The sequence below is a fragment of the Ambystoma mexicanum genome, chromosome 2q (assembly GCF_040938575.1).
Source record: "Ambystoma mexicanum isolate Mex_15411 chromosome 2q, UKY_AmexF1_1, whole genome shotgun sequence".
Lineage (NCBI taxonomy): Eukaryota > Metazoa > Chordata > Amphibia > Caudata > Ambystomatidae > Ambystoma > Ambystoma mexicanum.
In genome coordinates, this window is record NC_090924.1 from 984,562,702 (window position 1) to 984,577,353 (window position 14,652).

Genomic DNA, 14,652 nt, shown 5'->3' on the forward strand with positions numbered 1-14,652 from the left:
GTTCTTTCTTGTGTTGCTAATTGCCTTTTCACTCCCCCCAATCAGCAAGACAGTCAGTGAGCGAGCGAGGGTCTCCCGAATCAATGGTTTTGAACTTTTAGAGTAAAAGCCACTCCATTTACAGGTGTGTATAATTTCTCTAATCAGATTTGTCAATGTATGTGATTGGACAGGGTTCCAAAAGTGTCATCACACTAAGCCAACCCCTCCAAATTCACTGGGCATATTAATGAACAGTGCAGTCTAATGGGAATGACTTCTAAACCCAGCTTCCCCCTATTAGATGTGATGTAATGTTGGAGATGTCTGCATTAAACAACTTTAATTTTCTAAAACAGCATATTCCTCACCAGGAGCATCTAGGCCACACAGGCACTACCACAATCACCTCCGACCCGGAGTGCTGGATCACAATTAGTATCCTTGGAAGCTTTGGAAGAAGAGGTATTGGTGAAAAGGCATAGAGAAGCCCCTCCGGCCAGGATAGGACATCGTCATGGCATCCACTCCCTAAGGCTCTGGAGAAGAGAACCTGGAGCAAAACCAGGGCATCTGGGCATCCCGAGGAGAGGCAAAGAGACTCAGCACTGGACCACTAGACATCCTGCAGATCAGGCAAAACACAGACGAGCGCAACGCCCGGCAGTAGGAAGGAAACACCCTGCTCAAACTGTCAGCTTGGACATTGTCCCCCTGAGGTGATTCACCTGCAGAGACAGTAGGTTGTTCTCCACCCAGCAGCCCAACAGGAATGCCAACGACACCAGCTGATGGCACAAAGTCCCTCCTTGGCGGTTCACACATGCCATAGTTGATGTATTGGCTGTACTCAGCAGAACCGCTGGTCCCTGGATGTAGCAAGAACATGTTTGAAGAGCCTAGAAAATCACCACCAGCTCCCTCCAATTAGATGAATGATAGGCCTGCATGGCTGTGAAATGCCCTTCAGTACTCTGGGTCCTGAAAACCTCTCCCCATCTGGGGCCACTGGCATCAGTAGTAGTTACATTCAGCCAGGGTTGAACCAGTGGAAACTCTCACAGAATAATGCCCATGTCCATCAGCCATCGAAGCTGAACCCTCATCTCTGAGTAAATAGCGATCTGTCACCCTTAAGTCTGAGAGTCCATCCTCCAGCAGCGGTGCCTTCTGCGAGGACTCCCTGCAGATACTGAGCAAGCACTTGTCAGACACCTTAGGTGCCTTCACATGCTTCCAAGATACACGCCGGACCATCTCAGGCGAGTCATACCTGGAACTCTGAATAAAAAAAAAAGTCATACAGAATCCTCTGCAGAAGACACATGCTTCTGTTTTGCAACCCTATTACTGGGGGCCATAGCAACTCCTTAGCAGAAACCCCCAACAGGACAGCACAAGAGCCCCCAGCAGCAGAGCAACAGGTGAGCAATGACCAGAACAGCAGCAGTACTGAGTATGAGGCACCAGCAGCCTCTGAGGTGAACAGCACAGACCAACTGCCTCTTTAATGAGAGCCATGCCCCTGAGGTGCATAAGTGCTGAGACAGGGCCCTATACCCCTACAGCAGAAAACCCCCATGGAGGGCCTGGGAAAAACTCCATGCACTGGCACAGCAGCAGAAGCCGTACCTCTGCTTGGCCCAGAGGCTGGGAAAGGCATCACCAGAGGAACAGCAAGCAAAATGACCCTATGACCCGCCCCATCCCTAGTGTTGCTGACATCACACCCTGCAGCCCCCGTCCCTGCCTCTGTGCCCCACCAGCAGAAAACCGGTACCAGAGATGGCAACCACAAAAACACTGGCCACAGCGTGAGAACGCCACCCACCCGGGAATGGTTCTCAGACAATAATGAGCACCCACCAGGTAAGGTATCCCCACCTATAACGGCATAACCGGCCAAAGCAGGCAAGCCTTTCTCCGGAGCCCAGTTCCTTCCTGACTTATCATCACACATGCTCAGAGCAATTCTCTGGCCGGCGTAGGTGCAGGGACAGGCCACCCTGGCAGGAACCACCATGCTGGACTACCAAGGACCAGTAGACCCACAACCAGGTCCCCTGCCCATCAGTGGGACATGAGAGGCTGACACCCCAACTCCCACACACCCCCAGCCCAACCAGGAGCACCAGGAGAAGGGTTAAACACAGTTGGCCCTCCAAGCTCGGCAAGAGGAGGGTAGATGGAGGATCAGGGGGCCCCGCCACCCACTGAAGATCCTGTCAGGATGGCAGGAACATTAAAACTAGTACGTTGTGGTTACTAGGACTGTTCTGCTCCCGGTAGAGAGAGGCGGGGCATGTATACTGGATTAAAAAGATGGAATTGATTCCTGATCGGGAGGTAGGGACCTCACAAGTAAATACTGGGGTAAGGAAGAGGGACATGGATGTAATTAAACCAAACTCCTTAATGAGGTGGGGCAATGAGCCCTGAAACAGGCAAGAGCAGGTCACACAATATGAAAAGCAGTGCTATCAGTCTCTCTTCCTCCTTTTTAGTGTTAGGGAAACCATTGCAGTGTTTCCCATGAACAGGCAGTCACAAAGTCGATGACCATGTGTTCAGGAGCTAACTCTGAGGAGATCTTTGCACTCCTTCCATTTCATGCCAGCAACCAGATTCCCCCATCCTATACTTGAGACACGATTGTGGAAGCCCAAGTCCTTGGCCAACCTGCCCATTAGTTTGAACTAAGAGAAAAATCAGACAGGGTGGATAGGGAGGTACAAATGACACTGAATTCTTATTTTGTGATCCCTTAAGATATCAGGGTGATTAAATAACATGATTCATGAGCATGTCTTTTTCATAGTTTTATTATAATTCTTATAAGTAGGAGAAACCCAGCACAAAATGCTACCCATAAACATTGATGCAAGGTATTTTATTATTATTATAAATATGGCATTTATTGAGCGCAGACCTAGCTTCGAGAAGCAGTGGAGCACTTTACAGAGCATAGCTCCCAACCTTTTTTGTCACGAAGGCGGGTGAAAACACCCGATTTTCTTTTTGGCGGGTGAGAGGCCCATAGAAGTGAATGGGCGTATGAGGAGCTTGGCGGGTGATTCATCAGCTTTCAAGGCGGGTGACACCCGCCAAAAGCGGGTGACACCCGCCAAAAGCAGGTGAGTTGAGAGCTATGACAGAGGTATACAACAATACAGTTACACAACAGGGCCCTTTACAGAGGTATGCAACAGTACAGATGCATAACAGAGTGTTTTTCAGAGATAACAGCAAAACAGATATACAGCGGAGGGTAGGATACAGAAGGGCAAAGAGGAGGGGTACAGCTGTATAGGGTAACAGGGAGGCGAGGGGGAGTGGTGTGTAGTGGGTCAGGTGGCACAGGGGGGGACTTAATGGCCTAGGTGTTGAGGAGTCGAGACTCCTTGAAGAGGTGGGTCTTGAGTTCTTTTCTCAATTGTAGGAGCGTGGGGGCGAGTTTGATGCTGATGGAAAGGAGGTTTACATAGGCAGAGAAGGCTTATTTTCTGGCCCTTTCCTTTTTGCAACAGCGGATTTCAAGTCTGCACGTGACCTGGCTTCTGGTGCTGCGCTACCAGTGGGAGATGCTGAGTTTCTCAGCAAGGTATCTGGGTAACTTGAGGACGACTGCCTTATATATGATGTAGCAAGATTTGAAGGTGATTTGTGCATGCAGTGGGAGCTAGTGGAGGTCGATGAGGGCCGGGATGATGTGGTTGTATCTGCGTAGGCCCTTGTTGAGGCGTGCAGCCACATGTAGGACACTTTGCAGGGGCACAAGGGAGGACGACGAGAGGCCTTCGGGGCAGGCTTTGCCTCCATCCGGGTGTGATAGGACCAGTGATTGAACAGTGGATCTAAAGCTGTCCAGAGGAAGAAATGACTTAACTTTCCGCAGGAGGGAGAGCTGATTCCAAGCTGTCTCAGTTTGCTTAGCTATGTGTGTCTTGAAGGAGAGGGGTATGTTGATGTGGAATCCCAGGGACTTGCCGCAGGAGGTGAGTTTGGGTGTGAAGCCCTCAGGGTTCATGGTTGATAGCCATGTCTGGGTGTTCAGTGTTATTGGTGAAGAGTAGGAATTCAGTCGTGGAGGGGTTGAGCTTCAATTATGCACTGGACATCCAAGACTGGATCGGTAAAGGCAGGTTTTGAGCCTGTGAATTTCCTTGATGGAGTCGATCTTGAGGTATAGCTGTGTGTCCTCAGCGTATTGGTGTATGTGTATGTTGTGTGTGCTTAGGAGGGCTCCCAATAGCCCCATGTATAAACTGAAAATCGCTGGGGAGAGGATGGAACCCTGTGAGACTCCACAAGTGATGGGTAGCAGTGGCGATCCAGAGGAGTCCCTCTGAACAAACTTCTGGTGGTTGGCAAGGTGGGACTTGAACCAGCGTCAGTGAGGTCGCTGATCCCCATGCACCGTTGTAAGGTGTGAGCGCCTGGTGTCCTACTGTGTCAAAAGCGACCAAGAGGTTGAGTCGAACCAGGAGGCAGGGGGCCGTCATCAAGGATGTTGAGGACGTTGTCAACCACCTATATTATTGCCGTCTCCATGCTGCATCTGGGTCTGAACCTGAATTGGTAGGTTTGGAGGAGATTGTTGGTGTCAATGGTTGTGCTGCAGTTGCGCGGCTACCGCTTTTTCGATTATCTTACCTAGGAAGCAACGATGGGTGATGGGGCAATAGTTACCTAGGTTGTCAGGATCCAAAGTGAATTCTTTATTAACAGGAGGATTTGTCTTGTCTTTAGGCTCAATGGGAATGGGAAGGTGTCTTGAATTAGGGAGCTGTTGATGATGGGAAGGAGAGCTTCTGCGGGGAGTGCCTTGTGGATGGATGCTGTGAGGATGCTGTCTGTATACAATGTGGCCTTGAGGGCGGCCATGGTTTCTACCAGGTCCTCTGTAGAGAGTGTCTTTAATGTTATCCAGGGTGTGGAGATTTTTCTGAGGCGGGACACGCTACATGATCGTGGCTGTGTGCCCATTCTCTCGATGGATTTAGGCAGGCCACTGTTCACATCCTGACGCTCTCAGAGCAGTGTCATTTTTGGTCCGGGAAGTGTTTCCAAGATGGGACGTGTGTGAGGTCCTGCGGTCTGACAATGGCCCTCACTTCGCCAATGGGATGTTTAAGCACATCACTACGTTACTAGGCATTCAACATAAGTTCTCTTGTGCTTATCATCCGCAAGCAAATGAAGTGTGTGAACGCCTGAATGGCCTTTTGAAAGAAATGATAGCCAAGACAAAACATAGCATAAAGAAGAACTGGCTACACTGCCTGCCTCTTGCACTCTTAGCATTCCGCAATAAGTCCGGGTCGGGCAACAATTTAACGCCCCATGAGGTGGTGACAGGATGCCGCATGGAACACCCACTGGCTCCTCCCAGTAGGGCATTGAAGGACCCTCAGAATAGTGCGGACGTGTTAGGCCAGGAAATGTTCGACTACATTACTTCTTTGATTGCTAGTGCCCCTTTTATCTCTCGTCAGATACAACAACACTGGGAGGCCCAGAAGACAGCGGAGAAAGCAACAGTGACAGCGTACCCAAAGACTGTGCACCAGAAAGACTTGTTAGCATTCAGGATATAGTTTTATTGAGGAACTTTATACAAAGATGGGACACACCTAGGTTTACTGGTCCATACATTGTGGAGAGAGTGGCAGGTAGAACAGTAAAGCTTGAAGGAAAGACTGTCTGAAGCCACATCGTAGACATCAAGCCCTAGCAAGCAGCTGCCTCGTCTGGCAACGAGTTCAATGGGGCCAGCGACCAACAGCTTGAGGAGCAAAATGACAATTCTGAACTTACACTGCAGAGTGGAGGACACCCATTGGTTACTCGCTCAAGGGCAGCAGAGCTAGGGAACGTACTGCTAGGGTGAGGATACACTGTCTGTTATTCTATTCTATATATATATTCTTCGAGAACGACAACTATTTGTTAATTGTTTATGTTGCCCACTAACTACCACCCTGATACTTTCTCAAACCAATTTGTCCAAAATGTGAGAAGATCCAGCTGATTCCAAGCACGATCACCCAGAGTGTATTATCATGCTTTTGTAGAATATGTGGCCCAAGCTTACCCACAACTTCGACAAGAAAGCCCTTCTGTTCTCGCCATAATAAGAGACACAGGAGTTAGAGACATGTGGGAGCAGGTGTTCATATTTGTTATTAATGATTACATGGTTCACGGGGCTTAAAGATTAACTTGATACTAACACAGGAACGCTCATTTCTGTGCATTTCAGGCGGGCAACTATATCTTCAAGCTGCGCCAGGATCAAGCAGCACATGTAAACATGATTGAAATAATAAAAAAAATGTGATTATATTGTCGTTTATTCCAAGTGGAGCATTTACATTCATATTCTGGAGCATTTTGTGTGTTGCTAGCGCTACCACTGTATCCTCTACTAACATTACCTCGACCCCAGCATGCGGAAGGACCATGTCAGGTGGACAGGAGAGCACTGCAAGCACGATAATTGGAGGTAAGTGCAGTGTTGAAACAGACATGTATGGAGTAGATCTCTATCTCGCCGACACTGCTTGAGTGTCTAATAACATGTAGTATAAGCACATGACAAACGTAGGTAAGGAAACCACTGCAGAGAGCTGATATGCCTGCTCATTAATCCCCTATGCCATGAGTGCCTCCAGATCGTTTACAGCAACTGAAATACCAGCAGCAAGACGCTCAATGCCTGATGCACCTACCGATGGTAACAGCTCGAGGAAGATTTCAAGGAAAAAAAAGCAACATTGAGATGGATGCTTCAAGCGTCTATCCCATATGAGGACAATTAGATAAAAACTCTCGACATGATGAACAATTACTGGCAGCCAAAGCGATACAGTATATAACTGAAGGGCCACAGAAAGGAGGCACAAAGACTATAACATTGAAACAATTGCCCTGCCCATGGACAAGGAGACAGGAGGAGAACCTGGGTACTGGGAAAGACCACATATGCTTGTGTATGGTCAAGTATACATGGAGGATGGATGGAAGGATGGACTGGTGGGAAGCAAAGTGCTCACCCTAGCACAATCACCAGTGAATAAGGTACAAGAAGAAAATGACAAGTGCCTGAAGGAGTAGGATGCAAGTGCAAAGTTTCTCACATGGGTGGAGAATGAAGCTGGACTAATGCCTATAATACCCCTGAAAATGCCAGCACTATGTTACCAAAATGACGGTGAGGTGTTGGGGAAAATACAGGATGCCAAAGCATAGAAAAGCATGAAGCACTGAAGACAGACACTGAAGTACTGATGGACCATTACTGGGCATGCAGATCCAAGGCATACGAGAAACTGCCACCCAACTTGGGAGGAGTTTGCTCATTGGTACACATTAATATGCCAACATTGGACGTGCCACGGAAGGATTTAAAGCGTGATGACTTCCCCACAATGGACACTAACAAAATGAAGAAAAGGTCTGTGGAGGAAGAACAAACAGGCAAAGGGGAAAGGCCGGTGAAAATAAATAGAATGAAAAGAAGCAACTATTTTTCACTAAAATTAGAAGCAGCTCTAGGTGAGGTGCCAGCAGAACACTGGTTGTTCAGCAGGATGCAAATGTTCTTTGCATCAGTAGTTCCATCACTCCAGACATATATGAATGCGAAGTGGCTGCAGATTACCCAGTGGGAGCTGATGATGATGATAAACTCTACAGTGAAGGGGTTCAATGCAATAAAGGAAGAGCTCGGAGCAGTTAGGTTGATGGCGCTCCAGAATAGGTATGTTCTGGATCTGCTCACAGCAATGGAAGGTGGAGTTTGCGTAGAAATTGGGAGTTCCTGTTGAACATTCACTCCTGCCAATGACGAGGATAACGCCACACTAACAGATGCGGTAACCAAGCTATCCCAGATCCATGCAAAGATGGAAGAAGCCAAAGGGATTGGAAAGGACCAGAGTTGGATAGTATACATATGGTCATGGATGCCATCATGACTATCAGACGGGCAAAGGTAATATTGGGAGCACTAATATTGGCGAGATTGACACTATGCATGGGGAAGATCTGGCTTCCTTTAACTAATACGGATGTATAGATTGTGTAGTTCAACCTATAAACTGCAGTAACAGCTAGTTAATTGCTTTCTGCAAATACCTCACATTAATGGAAGACAATGAGGCATTAAGAAGAGTTGGGAACATGGTGGGTATATCTGTCAAAAATTAGGAGGGTTCAAGTAATGAGCTTTCTTACCTTAGAACAGGGCCCTGGATAACGGTGTAAACCCCGTTCTCCCCCCCCTATCCAGGCACGAACTGTTAGAACTCACATGTCAGGAGGACAGTGGGCCCCGGTGGGTGCGGGAGTTTCGCGTGCTGGTGCGCGCGGCAGTGTGGCACTGAACCCGGTGGACGCGGGAGCCTCAGGATGGTGCTAATGGGGGGCCGAAGGCAGGAGACGGCAAGAATTGTTTAAATAGCAAAGTGAGAAACATCAAGATACGCCGCCCGATCATGTGACAAGATCATCACATGATCCAGTTAAACAAATAAAAAGCTATGCCTGAGACCAAAGGGTTAGCAAGCGAACGGCAACAATAGAAGTGGATCAAGCTACCGATGAATACAGTGGTTGACACAGACAGGAGCGCGGCGAGCTACAAACCGGACCCAAGAAGGAGCTGGGAAATAAAGAAAACTACAGGTAAGACTGGCGGGACGAATAGATAAATCAGAACGTCATAGCAATACGAAAACAATATACTTGGTATATTTGTATGGTGTAAAGAAATTATACAGCTTCCTCTTTCCGTTATGTTTCCTTAATTAGAAACAACGCGGATTGAATCTACCGACACAGCCATAGATGACCCTATACCATCAACTAAAAGATATACAGGGATACCGCCAAGACTTGCCACTTCCTGCTACCTGAGGCTAATAAGACCACTAGGTCAGTATGCTATGCACCTAGTAATCAAACTCGTACCAGTGAAGGATAAAAAGAAAAAAAGATAAATGTTTATGATGTTTATTCTATGTCTCCCATATAGGGGTGCGCCCCTGGGGTCCAACAAAGGTGGTTGTAACCAGTTTTCAAACGCATAAATCTGGTGATGTGGGCACAAGAATAGATTGGCCAGACCCTGAAGTTACAGAAACGAGGTGATCGTTATAAAGGTAAAATGTCAAGACAGGCTTAAAGATCGAATAATGCATGATGTAATCATGGTGAGCGTTATAAGAGTATGACTTACAAAACTAAGGGTGATATCATTTCTATCACGAATGAACCTATCATGTAAAACCTGTACCAAACTAGAAACAGTAATGATGTTTAAACAGATGAATAGAAGGAGCTAGTTAAGTCAATGATTCCCTTCTGCTGCAATATTGACTACAGCAGGTTGTATGTATTAATAATTACAACTGGGATGTTACTCGAGTACTAAAACACGAATATCCCATACTTGCTTCCCACAGTTATCCGTTTGGTGGTTGGACCGGACGAAGGGATTAACGGGATGCTATTCGAATTCAATCCCCGGAAATAATCCAGAAGAAGACTAACACAATTGTACATTTTCAATGAATGTGGTACAATAAAACCCCTGAAGAATTTCCTTGTTAAAAGTGTGAAAGTGTGAAAGGAATGAAACATGTCGGGTATGGTATGAATGTGGTATGAAAGAAAACATGGGTGATATGAACACAGAGGCAAATGTTGTATGGACTGTGATGTGCTGCTCTATGAGTGAGGAGAACAAACAGCAGATCCGCATTGAGAAATTATTTTTATAAATTGTTAATTGATTGGAGTACTACATAACATTGAATGTACACAGTTGGATGGAATACTATTGTGAAATGTCTGTTTTTTATAAACTGTTTAATAACTCTTTTTGTAGATGTGAAAACATTTTTTTTTTACTGAAGATGTGCTATGAAAAATAAATAATTATTTTTGATATAAAATAGAGTGGTATATGAGAATTTAATGAATATTAATCATATAAATAAAAGGGAAAACCCAAATGGTCCTGGGGAAGCAAGTGACCCTGTGAACATATTATATTGTTAAACAAGTGTTTTTGTAGAGGGTTGTTCACAAGAGGTCAATGTAAACATTACCTCTGGTCTCCCATAAGTGTGTTGTGAAGATCTGTATTGCCCAGCGCCGAAAGACGGCAGAGAAAACTATTGGAATGAAGGTCCTAATGGATGTGAATATATGAGGAGCAAAGGACAAGATAGTGGAGGAGAGAGACAAGCTGAGAGAAAGAATAGTGAATTGTTCACACTTCTCACTTGAGGCAATGAAATTAGATAATCCATTTGATGGCAAGTACTACGAAGGGAAGTGGATATGTTGCAACCTGGAGGTAGTGTGCAGTTTTATGGAATGGACATATGACGATCATGCAAATTATTATGGACACCTCAGAGGAATTACAGAATTATGGCAACCAAGAGCTACAGGCCTAACATATAAGGATCTGGTCGACAGGTCGACAAGAGGGGGAACGGAAGAGAGGGTGCTGAAAATGCCCCTAATCACCCCCAGATTCATGTCAAGACGAAGAGCCAGAAATGCTTGCACCCACCCATCTTATTTTGGATGGATCCCGAGTGCACCAATGATTGACAAGTACACAGAAAGGTATCCTCTCAGCCAACCATACAGAATGAATCCAGTCCATATTTCCACAGGCATAGGAGAAGAAACTCAGATCATGGACGGAAAGACCCTGATGGACAGTCTCGACTAAGCACCAAGAAGCCACGGTGCTGACGTCATTAGTGACACCATGACGTAGAAGCGTTAGACATGAAGTGCATTCAGGGGACGCTAGTGAGCCCAACGAAGATGACCGCGAGACCATGAACTCCTCTCCTCACAAGAAACATCTGATCATAATCCAGCCGCACTTCCACCCTGAAGCCCATCTCAAAGTGCAGAAATAGTGAAATAAGATTCCTGGCACCTACTGACAAACTTTGGAGCCCTCAAACCTCACCAGTGCAGAGAACAACCTTGGTAACCCTAGCACGCACTGTAACGTGGAGCGGGGGGTGAGACACCTCCGACCCAGCACTGGAGGCTGCGACTGGAGCTGACACCCTCGGAGGCCCAAGCGAGGCGTGACAGCTGGCTGGAGCCCCAGCCTACTCCCCCAACGCCAGGGGGTTAGGGGACAGTGCAGAGGACCAGTTCACCGAATACAGAGATCAGGGACGCAACGGCTACTCACCCACGTGGCGAGCAGGTCACAGCAGAGAGGCACCGGGGAGGGTGATCCTAGCAGCCGAACGACGGATCACTGAGGTGTAAGTTACCATTCACTTGGCACCTGCGATCGTTGAGCTAAGTGTGCAGGGAGCCGAGTAGTGACTCGCGTACAGCGGGGAATGGAGTGGACATAGGCTGAGGTATCAGCCACAATAATAAGCGGAAGGCGACGGTTCTCAGAACACCATGCCCGGAATAGCCCCACAACCCAGCATCGCCAGGGACCTGAGAGGACACACCCCTTGCCCGATAAATGGACCAAGCTGCGGAGCTGTCGAGACTGTGCTGACTACCATCCACCCCCGTGCTCTAGGAAATTAGGACATCCCCACGCCACGCCACGCAAGCAACTGTTAAACCTGAACACAATTCAACACACGCAGCAGTGCTCACGGTACAAACCTGGAGACTCTGGAACCGCCTATGGAGCGTGGGGAAGTGCAGGACTACACAGGGGGACTCATTCACCTCACCGATGGACTGTTCCCTTGCTGGATGAAACTAATCATAGCTAATTGCATTGAAGAACCACCCGCCAAAGACGTACTGGGCTCGAGGACTCTCTGGCGTCTCATGAGCGTGGCGGCACACAGGAGACCAGCGCGGCTCGGATTGCCCCAACGCCAGCCACCCATTTGATTGACTGCAAGATGCGACCCCTGGAACACTCACTGAATCCTGGACCAATAAGGTAGGCGAGCACAACTAATTCCATTTGGGGGCCGTGCGGCGGTCCCGCCAGACCAACTGCCGCTCATAGGCCCTTACAGGCCACACACCACAAGCCACTGAGGAACAAAGGCCCCCTGCCTGAAACGACAGTGCTACTGCTCGCTCAGTGGCGACGGGACCCGGACGGCCGAGGATTGTGGCGCATGAGGGCAGGGACACACTCGCTACTCGGGCAGCCGATTATGGTGGTGCCTGCCCCGCCACTGTTGAACAGATATCCGAGAGTCCAGGGGCAGGCAGCCAGCAGACCCTGTCACTGTGGAGGAGGCAAAACAGCAGAGGGTCCCTCCAGACATACCTCACACATGATTCTGGTCATCCACACCTTTGAGGACACAGAGGCAGCCTCTGTGGTGCGTGCTGGGGGACTGCGGTCCCTAAGGAGTGTAAGACAGGACCGGACACTGCTGCAACACCACCAGTTGCACAATCTATTGGGCGGATGCACATGGCTCCACAGCTGGGGGGTCACCAGGAGTGGCTTGTCCCCAGAGTTTACCCAGAGGAACCCGATATCACAGTCTCAGCAGGAATAGTAAACAGGGCCCAGTCAATCACGATAATTTAAAGAGCAGGGCTGAGTGTCCTTTCCCTTGACCCAAGATCTGCAAAAAAACGCATAACTGTCAGCAGCGCTCTACCAACATAGGAGACTGGAAGTAAGTAAACTACTGCTTCCCACCCTCCACTGTGCACCAGGGAGTAGCCTGGATTTAATTGGGTCGCACATTTCCCCAGCTTGGACACAGAGGCCTCCACCACTGGGGAAACAGCGTAAGCCCAGGACAGATACCCGGGACACCATCACAAGGCAGGCGACCCAACGCTCCAACAACATCCACTGGACTTGGGCCGCGTCCACCGAACACAGCGAACACAACATAGGGTGAATCAATCTAGAGGAGAGCCCTGGTGGATAACAATGCACTGAAGATGGCCAAAACAAACAAGGGTGGTAAGCAGCAAATTAAGCTCAAGTTTGAAACTACCCAACAACTGTGGCTGGCCGAGCCGGCAGCCTCCCCAGAGGGTGGCTCCGCATCAGTCTCCCAAGACGCCACTACGGCGCTCCACGACATAAAAGAGATGTTCAGCCAATTGCAAAATGACATACAATCCCTGGATGAAAACCTGACATGCTAACCTGCAAGGTGGACCACATGCTGGTCCGCCTGGACAAGCATGGGGAGAGGAGGCTGGACGAAGCAGCGAAGCAGAGGGCAGTATCTCAGTGGTTGAAGACGAAACAACCACGACCTCCAGAGACTTGCAGCAAATAGAGAGGAACCTGAAAGAACTCTCAGAAAAGCAAGAGGAACTGGAATCGAGGTCCAAGAGAAACAATCTACGGATAATTGGTGTATAAAAGGCGGTGGACCAGCACAAGATGGAACTAATGGTAGAGGATATCCTTAGGGAGGTGCTGGGACATGAAGGTTTCTCAGACATCTTCATGGTGGAAAGGGTGCACAGGATCCCTAGCAGCAAGAAGCCAGACCCAGGAGCACCACTGCGCCCGATCATCGCTCGTATGCTCAATTACAGGGACACGGCACTATGGAAAGCGAGGGAGAAAGGCGCCCTGACATACAAAGGTGATACAATAAAGATTTTCCCAGACTTTTAGATAAGGTCCAAGCATCGCGCCACAACATACATGGATGTGAAGAAGAGGCTGCGGGACAGTGAAATTCACCAGTGTCTTAAACTGCTCTAGTAGTTGCTTGATTTTGGCCTGCTGTGCGGGCGTCGCCAGGTCCCCTGCCGTTTACAAAACACCTAGGTGGGACTCAACTGAGTCCAGTTCTTGCCTGATCTGCCGAGCATGCATACCTCCCTGGCAAGGCATTCCCCACGAATTACACATTTTAAGGATTCTCAGAGGTACCCGGCCAACTCTATCGAATCTGCGTTAATCTTGAAGAAAGTGTCTATTGCCTTCCCTATTCCGTTGTAGCACGGAATATCTGCCAGTGCCATCCCTTTGAATCGCCATGGTTTCCTCTCTCTCCCCCTTCCCGCCAATTCTATATCCAGTGAGACCAGCGCATGGACACCATGATGTTCCCGGCCAAGTTCCGAGCGGAGCTCGACGGGCGCACAATGTGCTTTACCACACCAATGGAGGTCGACAAATTTCTTGAACGATTGCCACAGAACCCAAGACCCAGCGGGAACAACGACTGAGATCATGGTGAGATAGTGACACACATGTCAATTAAGAGTTCTGTTGCAGAGCGAGAGGAAGGGGGGACAGTGACAGACCCTATAGCTGGAAGTGAGGAGAGGTGTGCGGGCTGCTAGCTGTCACCCAAGAGGAAGCCGGTTCATTATTCACGGGCTGGCACGTTGGGGGAGCCAGTTTACAGTGGGTTAGGGGACAAATATAGCCGGCAGTTTGGGGGAGTCGGTGGGGGTGGGGGCGGGCACCGGGACAGAGGGGTGTTTGGAAGGAGCATCACATAATTTATGGAACCAGGATGTACTTGGAAGGGGAAGACACGTTCAATGGCATGGGTGAAACCTACACCTGGGGAAAAAGGTCCGGATAGCGATAAGTGATGAATGGGCATATGGCTGGATCGATTAAATACTTAACATGGAATGTGCGGGGGCTGAACTGTCCGTCAAAGTGCTGCAGTGTCCTTCTCTACCTACAGCTGCACC